Raw genomic sequence first — 16,571 nt, forward strand, 5'->3', positions numbered from 1 at the left:
GCTTTTTGAAAATATGCAGTGTTTAATTGGCTTTGTGTATTTGTGTGTTTGTGTGCCACACATTGAGGCTGCGCCGTCGTTGCCTATTCTGTGTGTGTGTGTGTGTCGGAGTGGTTGAAGGGAGGAGAGGCTGGGAACGGGAGAGGATCCGCCATTATTGGGAAGCTGAAAAACCCCGCACTTACGCACACACACACACACACACTCCGCCACAAATGAGTGTATTTTGCGTCGCGTCAGCTCGGATCTGTTTTCTGCGGATAAAAATCTGCGCTTTTGTCGCTGTAGAGTTTTAGTGCAGTGTCCGACTGAAACGTTTAACAACAACAACAACAACAACAACAAAAAAGAGGAGACTGAGAAGTCGGGATGTTTTTGGGGCACAACAAAGGAAATAAGAAGAAGTGGTGAAAAGAGCGTGCTGGACGCAGGGAACACACACATTCACAGTCACACTCTCTCTCTCTCTCTCTCTCTCTCTCTCTCTCTCTCCGCCCCCCTCCTTTCCCAGCAGAAACACAGGGAGAGATCCGGACATTCCGGCTTGTTTTTCTTCACTGTTTGATTCGCCTGTTTCTGTTTCACTAACAATAACAGCAACACAGGCACTAAAACGCTCTGAAAACTTTGTTTCATGGATTCATCATTGTGAGAAGAGTATTGTTAGACGGACAGCTACAGGGGAAAAAAGGGAGATAATGAAATTAATGTGACTAGGGGAGAAGAGTTATTTCTGCTGTTACTGAATCTAAAGGGAGAGAAAAACGAGTGAAAGAGTCGAGGAGTGGAGAAGACAGACAGGAATGCTGTGGTATGTACCAGTCTTCTTCCTTTTCTTCATTTTCTTTCTGTTTAAAAAAAAAAAAAAAAATTTTTCAACAAACAAAAGTATAAACTCCCATTGAGCAGTTCACCATTACAATGAATTTGTACACCAGGTCCTATGAAGAGAAGTGGACTAGTAAAGTGAATGTGTGTGTAGTGCACATGAGAGAAGTGTGTTATGGGATTGGGATCAGTAATTCCTTTTTCCTGCAGGCTTTGCAAGGCCCTTTAACGCATTTTATGGCTGTTTTACTTCCTTTCTGTGTGCCTGTTAAAGTGTAGGGCGATTCTTTGTTAGATCTGGTTCGTTTGAGTGTTTTAAAGAACAGCACTAGTGTTACTTTCAGTCATGGCTGTCATGTGTACTAATGGGAGAAGGCAAGAGCCCATTGCACTGCCATTGTTATTTCTAATACAGTCCATTCACTTAGTACCATGCTGATATACTGTAGTTATAAGATTATTCAGGATTTGTCAACTCAGTATAGACATGTATACACATGCATAGATAAACCTCTATCTATATATATATATATATATATATCATTTTCCAGCCCTGTTGTAAAAACAAAAAACAGACCATATCATGTGTATATGTATGTGTGTGTGTGTGTGTGTGTGTGTGTATATATATATATATATATATATATATATATATATATATATATATATATATATATATATATATAAAATTTCTTTTTTGGCTTTGTACGATTATCAGTGTGTCAAAGTCGGAAAGACAGAATTACATTGGATTGTCTGTCAACGATCTGAACTGTCTTGTCAATTGCAAAGGCAAACTCTTTTTCTCTGTCAGAGTTCCACATCCTTCTGTATACGTATTGAAAAGGTTTCACTCAGTTTCTGTGTGAAAGAAATCAATCTTAAGGGAGTAGAAAGGTCGAGGAATTTTCTTTTCTGGATGAAGTGTTAAGGGTGCATTCCTTTCGCCAAGGTACTCACGAGCGAGTCTCATTTCTACAGAGGCCACAAAATTATAATATCCTGCTTTCACTTAGCAAGGTCACAGTCTGTGTCTTGGAAAGTGCGACATTTTCTTGTCCTAAACATTTTCAGTCTAATCATGTTTTATGCAATGTTACATACAGGTGTTTGTTCAAGTTAGTGTTCAATAGCATGGCCTTAGACTTTGGATGTTGGTTAATAACTTGTATTTGGTCCAAAAGTTGGCACAGGATGAATGAGTGTCATGTTGTTGTAAGCATTCGTGTCATTTTAAAGACTCTTTGGCCTGCACAGTATCTAAATATGGTTTACTGGCAGCCCTGCAACTCTGAGGGAACACGGAGAGGAGTTTTGCACGTCAAAGTCTGAGGAATTTGTTGACCAAAATTAACGGAGCAGAAACGAGTCCATGTTCCTCGGCTAAGGTCATGCTGTCAAAAGTTTATCAAATCGGGAATGACGGATAAGGGAGAGTGGAATGTCTGCCCAGTCAAACTTTTTCACAAGTAGTATGCTCAGTGCATGTGTACCAGAAGGAGAGAACGATCTTTGCTTCAATTGTGCAATTGTAAATTATGTTAAATGTTCATTGGTGGGAAATATCCACAAAGAGCAGTTACTATTTAGTTCCTTTTTATGCAGATACTGTTAATTAGTTTTGTTCCTCTGTTGTTGTTCATAAGATAAATGTGTGCGAGTGTGCAGTGAGACTGCTTAACCATATTCTTCCATCTGGCGAAGCATTCATTAAACAAAAAACTGTTGTGGCACTTATGTAATTTTATGAAGATACAACATAAGGTGTTGGAATAGGTGTAATATCAGTGTGGAAAGAGAGAAAATATTCGCTTGTACATTCTACATACACCAAATTCATAATTGGGCAATATTCAGCATGTTTTACTTGAGTATCAATATGAAGATGGATACAGCAAGTTTGTCATCTCCTTTTTTTTTTCTTCCTTAATTCTATTAGTTTTCCCACATGCACATACAAAACCCAAAGATTTGCTCCCAGCAATACAGGGGGTATCCCCTCCCCCCATCATGATTAATATGATGAACAACCTTAAATTAGATCGCCCATTTGCAAATATGCTATTATTTGACCCTGGAATATTACTGAAGTTCTTTGCCTCTTCAATATTCTGTGCTGAGTTGGTTTTACAAGGTGTAGATCTGTGTTACTTGACCACACCCATGCTTTTGGCATGTTCTGTAGAGTAGGAACCAAACAACATATGGCTGAAATGGTTAATCTAAATTTCAAAGCAAAATTTAAGCTTGTTTACCACTGGCATATTTCTGCCATATCTCTTATTTGTCTGGTTGGATCTCCGTGATACAGCAAACAACTTTGAGCCATGAAAGTGGAATATTAACAGCATGTTTCTGTTTTATTGTGAATGACCTTCCAGGTCTGCACATAGTTTGTACGCCGTGTTCATTTAAGAAAAAAAAAGAAGAGAGATTTTCCAAGCAGCTGTAGTTGTAAAAAGATTTCAGCAGGGAATGTAAGTGTGTTTTTTTGTTTGTTTGTTTTTTTTAAGCATTACTTGATCCACAATTGCAATCAGTGTTCTAAGAACAGTTTTTCTCTTTGAGTGGCCTGATGAAAATGCGTGATAAAAGGAATCAGGGGCTTATGTGAGGTTTAATCTCTCATTCCTCGGCTTTATCTGTACCTTGCTTACAGTTATTCCTGCTTGTGTGCACTTCAGTTACCCAGGCAACTCGGATTTGAGTGTTTACAACCAAGTTGCTCAGTTTGTGGAGTAGTGTTAGTGCTGTAAAAGACTTTGTCATAATGAGTCAAATATTAAGGCTTTAGGGATTGATTTAAGCATTCATTAAACCATTTGTTGGCTTGCATATGGATCTTTTCCATATTCGTCAAAAAAAAAAAAGCCATTTGCAGAGGCAAAAGCTGCCTTGGTGCATCCAACAACCTAATGATCTGTGAATAATCCTGAAAAGCATTATTACTATGATATTTACCTCATCTAATGTCTGCCTGTTTATCCGAGTTATCTTATTACCACTTAACTCATTACTTGGTTACTTTAGAATTATATTGTTCTTTTGGCTATCCATAACCTCTTAATGTCTTATAATTACTGGAGCGGTTCAAACATATTTAATACTGTTTTAGGTGTTGTCATTCCGCCTCCACGTGAGCCAGAGCCGCCTCATTCAGGTCAGGGAGTCATTCGGTTTTCATTCTGAGAAAGCAGGTGGTGGCCTGTGAATCTAGTTCATACAAGTCTTGACCGCACCCTCACACAGTCTTTGCCTAGTCTCAATTTCATCCAGAGTTTAACAACACTTCTGCTAATAGACTTCCATCAACATCAGACGTTCTTAAGTGTATGTATATATATATATATACTATTATGCACAGGAATGTTTGTGGGTTTACATAATGTAAAATTTAACAGATATGATTTTAATTGGGCGCTTGTGTTTTGATAAAGCGAGGACCTAATTTTAGCCGCTTTAGAATATCTACCCCAGATTACACTGGTCATGTTCTGAATGGGTGCCTTGTTCATGAGTGGATTACACTAGAAAGAAGCTTGCATTTTGTAATGAGGAGCTGAATTTCCATTAAGAAATCTAGTGGAGTTGAATGGATTCTCCTGACACCTCCTCATGCCTCAAATCTTTTGAGAACACATTACTACCAGGGAGTGCCGTGCAACAAGGGGATTCGATATGAACCAACATTAACAGCTGATATTGCTCTGAAAAGGCTACTAGAAAGCTCCGAGGACACTAGAATCGATACGACGATGGTCATACGGTTTTAATGGGTATCACAGTCCCAGAAGACCAGATTAGAGCTGGTGTACGAATTCACCACAAATGATCACATCTGCACTGCACTGGTCTTTTGGGGGAGGGGTAGAGGGCACTCTGTGTTCTAAAGAAAAGTGGCTATCCATTGTCGGAGTGTTTCAAATCACCCGCCATCGGTCTTCGCGACAATGGAGGGCCACGTTGTTTTAAAGAATGGTGTCCATGGTGATGTGCTCGCAGGACATGTGGACGTTGTGTAGTTATGGCCTTCTTTGCAGTGCTGCTTTCCTTGTAACTGGTGGCAGCCAAGACGTAGAGACATGTACAGGCCAAAAACTAAACGCAGTGATTGTGCTTTTGAGGGCAGTAAAGACAGACACTTTCTGTGTTCCCATTTCCTGAAGCTGTGCTGGTGCACTGGATTGGATGATGAGTTTTGTCAATAATCTGTCCCTTCTGCATTCACTTGATGGCACTGTGTGTCTCTCATAGTGACTCAGCATTTTACCTGTGTACAAGAGGGGCTTTAATGGGTAGAAAGTGCGAGAGTGGAAGAAACGTAGAGCAGAGATGGAGTGAAGGAGAAAAGGATATGTTCAGGCACAGGCCGAGCCCTGGTTCCACCCCATGCAATAGATCTCTGTTGCAGGTGTGTTGGGAATTTGGCTCACGCCAAAAATGTGATGAGGTATGAATGCACTGTTGTCATGGCCACCTCCCATTTCCACCCTGTTCTTAGGGTATAACAGCTGTGATTTGCTTAGGCTTTGTATTATTCTGTTTAATGTTTAAGTTCTTTAGAAAGCTGTTCAATGGTGTTCTTGCAATGGTTTCTTTCTCTTCCTGCAATATTTCTTTCTTCTCCCCTTGACCTCCTTTTCCTCTTGAGTTGCTCCTGTAATTTTGCTCCTGGTGGGATTCCCCCCTTCAGCGCCACCATTTCCTGCAGGATGTCCACCAATGATGCCCCTGGTAAGGGGAGGTGGGAGAGAGACAGTGTGTGAGCCAGTGTTCAGACTGTAGTATGAGAGAGACTTAGCTGGATCTAGCACTCTCTGTGGGAGATGTAACTAACATTATTGTTCATCTCTGTGCTTTATACTTCAACATGATACCAGTCAGTGAAGACTCTGAAAATAAATTGTTCAGTTTTCCTCAAAATGGTGATCTTATTTAAAAAGAAATGTTGTGAAGCCGAGGGTTGTTTGGATTCTCCATCTTGCCTGGTAAACAGTTCATTTCTAATCAGTGATGAATTTTTGATTTGATGGAGATGAACAGTGGCTGTGCAGAATTCACATATTTACCTCTAGAGTTTGATGACTTAATTGTGACTGTCACTCCCACCTGCCTGTGTGAGTGAACATGGTGGGAATGAAGTAGTTGAGTGTAATTAAAGATGGCAAGTTTCATTACTGGTAGATAGAAAGTAGTTGCATGATGATGATTTTGGGGGGGGGGTATAGACGAGAAAATATTATATACATGAGAATAAAGGCTTTGGAAATGTTTGTGAAGCTTCTCACATCTCTCAACCTATGTTCACCATAGCACGTGATAGTCGGAGATGAATTGATTTCTGTACATGCACGATACAGAGCCATGATTTCAGTGATAGTGGCGAGCAACATTTGAACTGAGATTTTCTTAATTCTATGCAAATTAGGTACAGTGTGGTAAAGCAGCAAATCCAAATGATTGGACTGAACGATCGAATGAACTCGGACCAGTTATTTTGTTTGTAGTCCGACGTTTCTTCAGTTTACTCAAAACCTTAGTTTCTAACTGCAATTAATTCCCATTTACTGTTTGATGTGCAAAAATGAAGAAAAAAAAAACAAAGTCATGTAAATGTGTAGAGAGTGATTATGAAGAAAAATAAAGCTTGTTAGGAAATTGCAGAGATTGTTAGTGTATTTGGTGGGTGTACTTAACTTGTTTTGCTAATCTTCCAATGAAGCTAGTATGAAGCCCAGCACGTACCGTGTAACTCAAACAACCAAATCTTCACACTGATTAGTGCATTATTTCATTTGTGTTTAAGTATATTTAATAAGTATACCAAGCATATTTAATTTGTGTTTAAGAAACTAGTCATCTTAAGAAAGTATAGAGAGTGTTGGGAGCCATTTTCAATGAAACAAACAAACAAAAAAAGTTGGACATTGCACAAATGACAACCGTAGTAGTCGCTACACGCATACAAAAGAAAAATGACATGAGCTACTCACTTCCCTTTATAAATGATGCAGGGTCAGCCTATGCATCCCATTCCAAACCCTAAAAGTAAAATCTCCACTTTTCTGGTTTTTAGCGTGTACCCAGGCTGAGGAGTGATAACTTGTCAGAAGCAATTGGGCTGGTCTCAGTTTCAGGCATCCTTTTACCACTGTGGTGTCCTTTAACACTGCCAGTGCCTTCTGCGCAAATTCAGCGACCACATGGGTGGAGTAGTTGCATCAGCATGGTATAAAAACAACCTCTCAAGAGACCACAATTTAATCCAATAAGGAGGACTAGGAAGGATCTATACATGCAATTGTGTGTGTGTGTGTGTGAGAGAGAGAATATATATATATATATATATATATATATATATATATATATATATATATATATATATATATATATATATATATATATATATATATATATATAATATAAAATATACACATTTGTCACCTTTGAATGAAAGTTTCCAGAAGAGACTACTATCTGCGTACATTTGTCACTTCTCTCTTATCACATATGAGAGATATTTTTCACACATCTCTTATCTCATGCCCGTCTAGGACACTGGTCAATGACTAAGCATGGCTGTGTGTAAGGGTGCCAGGCACGGCAGCATCGATCGACTCAGCAATGGCTTGTCAGCCTGGCACCATATAGCTAATGATGAACTCACTGGCATGGGCAATCTGGGAAAGCAGCCATAAAACGGAGAGGAACAGTGGCAAGCGAAGATGCATTGGCTTCATATAGGGCAAGGAGTCAAGTACTGTCCGGACTGGCGAAATGCTTCTCTCTTGCTCGCTCTCTCTTGCTCTCTCTTTTTTGAGATATATATATATATATATATATATATATTTCAATTTCTTCCAACAGGGCAAGAGGAGATAGATTCCTGTTTATTTAGTTCCACCTCCATTAGCTGCTAAAATGTTATCTCTGCAATCGGCTTGAAGTTGCCTCTCTTGCATGGCCATATCCTGCCCCCAGTGACTTGGTCCAGATACAGTATGTCCTTTTTGTTTTTTGTTATTTTTATTATTATTTTTTAAACAGCTGTTTGGGTGACCTGTCTGGCTTTATAGAACAGCACAGCAAAAAGCTATTACAAAAGTGAAAACAACCAGGAAACACCTAGTATGTTATATTGAAGCTGTATAGATACTGGCGCCTGTGGGCGACTGACCCCAAAGGATTTTGAAAAGAAATATCAATCTGTTACTTTGCATGATTTTAGAATTGAACATAAAACCTAATTACTGTCACTTAAAGGTTTACCAGTTAAACATTTACTCATTAATTTAATCGAAAAGGTTCAAAAGTGTATCTTATTTCAATTAGAGGAAAACATTTACTGTAGAAACGAAGAGATGGGCTATTCTTTGCGCAAGACACAATCACTACCCAATCTTCACCATGCATGTTGGAGACGAAATGAGTGAAGGAGAAGTTCAGCATATAGATTATTTTGCTAGACACAACAATTATGTTGAACAATTAGAAAAGAACATGACTATGTACTGATATGGTGTACTGTGCTGCTTCTTTTAAAGTACTGTAGCCTTCACCTATGCTTTACTGCATTCATAACAATCACAAGAGGGACACTTCTGCAAAAGAAATCGACTTTAAAACAAATAAATTGCAGTTTCTTTTCAGAATCATTTGTTTTTTCATCTAGAAATTGAATTGAATGATTTATTGCTTATAACTGCAGCGAGGAACATCATGTTTATTAAAAAAAAAAACTAAAAGACCAGCTTGCTTTCTTTCTTTTTAAGGCTGTTGTACACCAGAACCTTTTCTTTTCATTTTTGTGTGCAAGACTGTCAGGGGGAAAGCATCATTTATGTCTCATACCTTTTAGTTTTGAAGATAATTTTATAGTTTGTTAATGTTAAAGTCGGAGGAAGAGAGCTTGTATCTGCTCTATCAAGAGTTTAAAAAGGCATGAATTATGTGCGATGCATGAAAAATCATTTAAGTTTTCGGTTTAACAAATCAGTTGTTAATATTTAGCACCCGGTGACCTGATATTTCCTGTATTTTTTATTTATTTATTTTTTTAATTGTTGTTTGTTTACTTGTCTTACTTAGCTTACTGTTCTTTCTCTTACTATAATCTACTTTTACTTAGATATTAAAAAGATTTTAAAAAGTGAGTCAAAGATCAAACTCACGACTAAACCCAGTCTCAAGATGTATGTATGTCTCATGAGTCAAGATTAAGTCAAGTAGAGGAATTAAAGTAAAGTTTGCCACATAGCACACTTACTAAATTATAGTTGTGTGTCTTGGGGAGGAACAGAGGCGTTTTATCAAGTAGGAAAAAAAAATCCCACAAGAAACATGTCAGCGCTAGAATGCTGATGGTCCAGAGTGTTCATGCTTCTGACTGGTTTTGTCTTCCTTGCTGTCAGTTTGATGCTGCAACTTGCCTGCTGTGTGTGTTGACGAAACGGGGCTAGGTCAGAGGAGTTACAGTACACGAGTTTGGGAGCCATGTTGTCTTCATGTAGTTTTCTTCTCACAGTGATTGTGACCAGCCTTTCTGTGACCCAAAGATTTGCTGACGTTTAGTAATATGAACACTCTGTCTCTCGCTGTCTCTCTCTCTCTCTCTCTCTCTCACACACACACACTCTAATCTCTCACACTTCCTGTAGTCTCCCATAGTGTAGACCTTGTTGCACAGCAGATCCTGGATCGGGGCTTCAGAGGTCAAAGCTGATGGTTGTGTCCGCAGTGGGCCTGTAGTTATTCCGAAGGCGGCTAGCTGTCCTGGGATTAGGGCTGAACAGGAGGAAATAAACATGGTGTTCTGAATTTGTTGGGGCTTTTTCCACATCAATGTAAAAACCCAGGCATAAATCTCTGGTTTTGGGTTTGGATCTTGATGGGACTTTTGTTTACCGGAAAGCTCGTTTCCCAATGGTACTTGCTCGGATTTTAAAAAAATGGTTCCCAGTTTGTGTCCTCTCCCGGCTCCTTTGACTGTGCAGCTGTAGCTATTTTCACCACGATTTGCCACTTCTGCTCTGCTTTTTTGTTCATATTTGTTTAAAATTTCTGTCAGATTCTGGGACCTTTATTAGGTGTATTTGAATGTTTATATTTATATATATATATATATATATATATATATATATATATATATATATATATATATATATATACACACCCCCATACACACCCTCACTAGTAATACCTGGCAGATTTGGCATGACGGGTCTTTTTAACCGTGTCGTGGAGGAATGTAGAGACAGAGGAGGGGAATGATACTGTGACAGACTAAAGGTTCTCTGCTGGTGCCAGTAGTCTGCTGCCTAAAGCAATGAAAGCACGTATCTTTCCACCACTGGACTTCACAACACTATGAAAAACATCACGCTTGCCTCAAAACAGAAGGTCTACAACTTCCCTACTAGAGTCAAATTGTTAAATTTATGACACATGCCATGTGTATGGTGTTATTGTTCCCCATGTACAGAAGTTCCCTTTCATCTGTGGGTCAATACTGTTCCAAGCATAGCAATATTGCACAGATTGATGATGTGCTGTGTGAGAACGAAGACGAAGCTTTAACCCTGTTTGCTCGATGATTTCTATGACCTACACTGATGATGTAAGCTGGACATTTTGGCAGAGAGAAGTTCAACATAAGTCTTGCGAATGCTCACAGGCAACTGTGACTGTGATATATTTGCAGTCTAGTCATTCAGCTGACAAACTGAAAAAGCCCTGATTCATAAAAGTGCCAATTATTAGAGTCTCTCTCTTTTAGATGAAATTCGCTTTTAACCATGTTTGTTTTCTTGCACTTTAAGGCTTTTCTGACAGCAGGATTGAAAGCACTAATCAGAGAGAAACACCTCCTAGATGTCTACATTTTCATGTTGGATTGTGTGTTTCTGGCAGTTACTGTCAGCCAGCAAGACTAACCGGTTTCAAAACAGCCAACCTGCTCTCTGTTCACCATGATGTCAGCAGGCACTGTGCTGTTGTGCTAAAGGCGGTGGTTAAAGCTGTTCTGCTGTTAACACCCGCCTTAGCAAACTCTATAGGAATCTCGGCTGCTTTTGCAAACAGGCTAAGCCGAAACTGCCTGCAAAACCTGTGAAGAAAGAGCATTGTCACTTACCGGGACAAAACGAATTAAGCTGCCTGTGTTTTCCCAGAGAAGAAATGGCATGAGACGGAAGCTCTGGGAAGCAAGGTGCGTTGTTCATCACCGCCCATTAAAGTTGGTCTAATTACAGTTGAGCACACAGTGAGCGTCCATTCACTCGGCTGTGTTTACACATTGAAATATCACTTTTTCTTAATAGTATGCTTATCATTAGCATCCTGGCTGTCACCTGTACACTTCTAAGTAATAGGTGTATTGTTTGTGTGTGTGTGTGTATATATGTGTTTATATATATGTGTGTGTGTGTGTGTATATGTGTATAAAATATATAATTGCAGACTGTACTACACATTCCAGTGTACGAAATCATGTTTCCTCATAGGGAAACAATTCTCAGTTGCTAATGCTAAAATTGTGCTAAAATGTCATATCATGTTGTCTTTCAGCATATCAAAATACTGTTTTCTCAGCGACATTAAGGCAAGCCATAACAATACATGACATGCTAAGCATGAGCATCCTTAGTGTCATTATAACATTTGTACAATGCTAAAGATTAGTATTGCTACAAATCATAATTTTGTACTGAACCACCTAAACATTCCAGCAGAGAACCATTTCTTCAATGGGCCTCTTGTTGTGTCACTAATGCTGATATGTTATGCTAATACTGTATGTCTTAGCATCTTTTGGCACTCCCCTTGGTCTCCACTGGTTTCAGAGACACAAGCCTTTTGGCATGTCTGTAATAGTTGTCTAGTATGTGCATTATGCTAATCTTTAGGATTCAACTGATGTGAAAAGAGAGAACTTGTACAAACGTGTATAAATAAATACAAGGCAGTCGGATCTAAATCTTTAGCAGGATGATGGATAATTTTTCTGTGTGGGTTTAAAGCCATCTTAAGCTGCTTAATTAGCCATAATCTATAGGCCTCTGACTGACGCATAGCTAATGAAGTTAAACATGCAGATTTTGTCCTGCTGTATGGGATCAGACATGTTTGAAATGATCGCCAACTGCATATACATGTGCATGTTGTGTGATTTTATGACCGCTGCACCAGGGTGGGGGGGAATATTTTTTTAATGTCTCTTTATACACAAGATCAATCTCCTCTCACTGATTCAGAATCCGTTTTGGCAGCACTGACTGTGTGGCAGAGAAACAAATGTTTTTAAACCAAATGTTTCTTAAACCATGATTGTTGTATATTGTCACATGCTTTTCCCTCCCTTCAGTCCTAATCATGTTATTTGCATTAGATTCATATTTGCATCCCAAAATGCAGATTCAAACTGCCGACCTTAAAAGCTCAGGCACAAACCTGTGACTACAGAATAAATAGCGGTAATTGCACTTATTAGGCATTAAATGGTGCCTGATTTATTCTTCATTCTGAACAGGCTTCAGAGATTGAGGGAGGCTTGGAAAGCTCACTCACTGAAACAAACCGTGAAGCAGGCCACATGTCTTCATGTTGGATCAGTTTAATATGATGCTCTTGGTAAGATGGAAGTGTCTTTTCCTTTTAAATTGGATAGCTTGTAAAGAGTTAAGTTTTTTTTTTTTATTATAATTATTGACTACATTGTTTCCCCTTTTAATAGTCTGCACTATATTTATAAATTGATGTATTAAAACAATATAGACTGTTTCTTCAGTACTACTAGATATTGTTAATCTATTTTCAATGAAATAATTGAACAGGTCTTCATATTTCTTGTCGGTTGGTTTGCACTAAATGAAACAGCCATTTCTTGTATAAAACTCGTATAAAACTGTCAATTTATTGGGAATGTGCTGTAAAGTGTTTTCTATTAAAGCACCCCTATTTTGCTTGTTCACATATTACCTTTCATGTAGTGTTATGAGGCTGTTTGTGAATGTAAAAAAAATCTGCAAAGTTAAAAAAAAAAAATCGAAGTGCACGACAAACGAGTTATTGACTCCCAAACGAAGGAACTGATTCGTCAGGAATTCCAGACTTCCTGTACAAACCCCACCTCTGGTCTTCATTGGCTGCTCGTGAACAACGTGTACTTTGACCCTCCCTCAAACACTACAGTAGTTGCGTCTTGAAAGTTAGGTTCATGTCTAGAAGACGTTGTTGTCTGCACTGCAAAAGCAAAACCACTTTGCATGGACTCTCAAAGGATGAGGATCAGGATAAAGCATCAGTGGCTAGAATTCATTTTTTAAATGTTACAACAGCAGTTCAACTCCGACCTTCGTTTGCGTTCCCGTCATTTCACTAACAACTGCTTCTCAAATCTAGCCGAAGTCAACACGGGATTTGCGAAACGATTATTCATTAAAGACTGGGCCGTACCCACTTTATTTTGACCATATTGTGCCTCTGGATCACAACCTTTAAGTATGATTAATTAATTATTTATGTATTTTGATATGGTTATTGATAAGGTTAAACTGACATCATTACTAAGCTGAAATTCAGATATGGTGATGGGCGATTCCTTTCTGACACGTGCTAACAGCGGTAAACCAATCACGACAGACTGGGAGATCTGACCAATCAGAGCAGAGTAGGCTCCCTAAAAGGAGGATTTTAGAGTGAACGGATCATTGAGCGAGCCGTTTGTGACACTGAGAAAAAGAGGTAATGCTGAAATGTAGATTATGAGAAAATTAAAGTGTATTTTTTTTACCTTGGATGCATGTAAACCTATTGTATGAGACCTGTAAAACAAAATTAGGCACTTTTATATAACGCTTTAAACAGTGCCACTGTCCCCCTGTACTGGTACCCCTTCCATATTTTTCTGCGTATGTGTATGTTCTGCTGCCAAACTCTTGCTCCAGTGAGCTTCAGCCGACCCATACCCCTTGACTTTTACCCACATTCCTCAGTTCGTGTTGACCGCAGCCATCCCAGTGTCCTTGTACGTACATAACCTAGATCGTATTCACTCGGTGATTATCGACTTGCGGGAGGACTCTGCGTTTGTATGTGGGTGGCTGGGGGATGTTCCACCTCTAGGACCCCTGGATGATTTTGTATGGCTTCTGGAATGTTCACTCAAATGGTAATACCATTCTCCAGACTGTGCCATTTTATATAATCTGCCTGCATATTATACCTTTTTCTTACCTTCTATACCTTGTTCAGCGACACAGTATTATAGAGATTTATCAACTATTCCACGATTCATTGTTATGTCCTTGTAAAAGTCAAACTCTTCAATGTTTCATCTAATTGGCATATAGTACATGTCAGTCTGTAATAATACCCATCTATGACATTTAGCTGAGAGCTTTATAATGCAAGGGCATAACATAGTGTGCAGACTGTAAGTAATTGTACACTGATTATACCATTTCTCCTAGGCTGAATGAATCTTATGTAAAAAATGTAATTATCCTTCAATTTAAAGGTGACTTTTTTTTTTTTACCTTTAATTTACGGGTAATTTACTTAGGGCTTCCTGAAATAAAGGATTTCAAAGTAATTGAACGCGTTTATGCTTGGCTGTTTCTCAACCAGCTAGAATGATCCAAAGTCGAAAGGAATTGCCAATGATCCGAAGAACATCACTTCATCTGTGAAACACTGGTAGCATGATCATGTCTGGTGGCTGGTGGATCAGGATTTCTTGGCGTGATTGATGTGACTGCCAACTGCAACAGCGGGATGAATTCTGAAATGAGTATTTTATTGAAGCATTTTAACTCGAAACACAAATCCAAACAAATGGCCCACATCTTCATGGATAATACTTCATCTTCAGCAGGCCAGGGACTGAAAGATACTGCAAAAGCAGCTATAGTTTTTGTATTGTCAAAACCTGACCGAAATGGCAATTCATTTCACTTACTAAAGATAACAACAAAAATAGATTGCAAGACCATGAACTGTGGAGATCCCCAACATTTGATCTGTAAGGAAATACTAAAAAGATAGCAATTTTCCTTAAGGTGGATAATATATCCAGTTATTTATAGTCATTGTGTTAAATGGGAAAAAAAAACAAAACAAAAAAAAAACAGTGGTGACCCATATATAATTCATCTGGTGGCCAATATTGTGATGCCAAAAATACCATCACAATATTTGAAGACATTTCTACAATAAATGATATGCACGCAATATATAGGACTGCTAGCACAGTGTTGCATTAAAAAAAAATCCATCTATTAAATAGAAAAAGATCAGGTTTTAGAAGTTTAATGATACTTGTATTTAATGTTTACAAAAATAAATTTTCATAAAACTGAAATGGAGAAAAAAATTAATTTGAGTGAAAAATAAAGATAAAATCAGCTGCCTCCAATCAGAGTTTGTAAAGTTCTTTTAATGTTATGTAATGAAACAGATATGACAGTACATGTTAAAGTGTATTTTTCCATTATTTCTCACAATATTTATATTTTATTGTCTTGCCCAGCTGTACAAAACAGATGTAAATGCTCTCCAATCAAAACTGAGAGTCTGTCATTTATCCTCATTGCGTTGTGTTCTTCAAATCCAGTATTGGGCAGTGACAACAAAAGTCAATGTCCAGTTACTAATGGACATTACTACATTATAATGTGCGCACATTAAATGTTACCCTGGCATCTGTTCTGCTGTAATAGTAGCAGTAAAGACACAGACACTAATTTTCATTACAGGCCATGTTATTTTAGTACCTGTGGCAGGCTCAATGGACCAGGCATTGTAATGCTTTCTCGAGTCGATAAGCCACTGTAGATTAGACGATGCGTTAATTCAGAATATAAGTGGCTCGGCCTAATTGCAGATTATTTGCTCATGATCTCTCTTGGACAAAATGTTTACTTAAGGTAAACGGAGCTTTTAATGTTAATGGCTCCCTGTCTCCCTCCCCGTCTCTCTCTTAAACTTTCAGATTGCTTCTTGCTTGCTCTTTCTCTGTCTCTCCTCTTTCGTATAAAAGCATACAGGGTTTCATACCCACATGACTAAAGGCTGTAGGGATCAGAAAGGGAGAGAGAGATGGCTGGAAGTGGTTGATTAGACTGCAGAGCGCTTAGGGCTGTTTTCTTTGGCTCGTGAATGGACCACAGTCTTGGGATGAGTGCCGTTTGAAGAAAGACTTGGGGAAAGTGACCTCTCTGATCACAGAGCTGGAGGACTAAGCAACCTTTCCAGGAGTGGACAGAAGCCATATCTGCATTCAGCAAAACACCTGGTTGCCTGCTCTTTAAACTGAGGAAGTGAATGGGTTCACTTTTTTATATATCCAAGTGTGCTTTTTAGCCTTGTGAAAAAGCTGATAATTCTCTCCATTTCCATATGCTTTGACTTCAATACAGAGTGAAAAGCTAGAATCTGACATTTATTTGTGTAAAGTAATAAAAGCAAAAAGCATGCAGGCACATGTCTGTTTATATATTCCCTGAATGCTGTCTAGGATTGCCCAGGTTTTTTCACACATTTGGTATTAGACTCTCACTTTTTTCCCCCCTATGTATATATGCTATTTTGCTTTATATTAGGTACTCTGTGCCAAAGCAATAAATCAGCACATTGATCCAGTGGTGGATAAATCTCTAGCCTGAGCACAAGTGACAAAGCAGAATTTGTGTCTGGGCTATTTGTTTCTATTCATAATTGGCAGAGCGAACAGTAGGTTTAATCAG

At 38.6% G+C, this 16,571-nt stretch overlaps 1 protein-coding gene across 2 annotated transcripts in view; it reads left to right on the forward strand.

The window, feature by feature from the left end:
• Positions 1-16,571, forward strand: part of arhgap35a (Rho GTPase activating protein 35a) — a 72,126-nt gene continuing 55,555 nt past the window's right edge. Inside the window, exons 1-2 of one of the 2 annotated variants that reach the window (XM_053646385.1) lie at positions 1-811; positions 12,356-12,456. The gene's annotated coding sequence lies outside the window, so the exon portion shown is untranslated. The remainder of the gene's footprint in view (positions 812-12,355; positions 12,457-16,571) is intronic. The other variant, XM_053646384.1, reaches the window with a different exon arrangement.

Source organism: Ictalurus furcatus, chromosome 17, assembly GCF_023375685.1.
Source record: "Ictalurus furcatus strain D&B chromosome 17, Billie_1.0, whole genome shotgun sequence".
Lineage (NCBI taxonomy): Eukaryota > Metazoa > Chordata > Actinopteri > Siluriformes > Ictaluridae > Ictalurus > Ictalurus furcatus.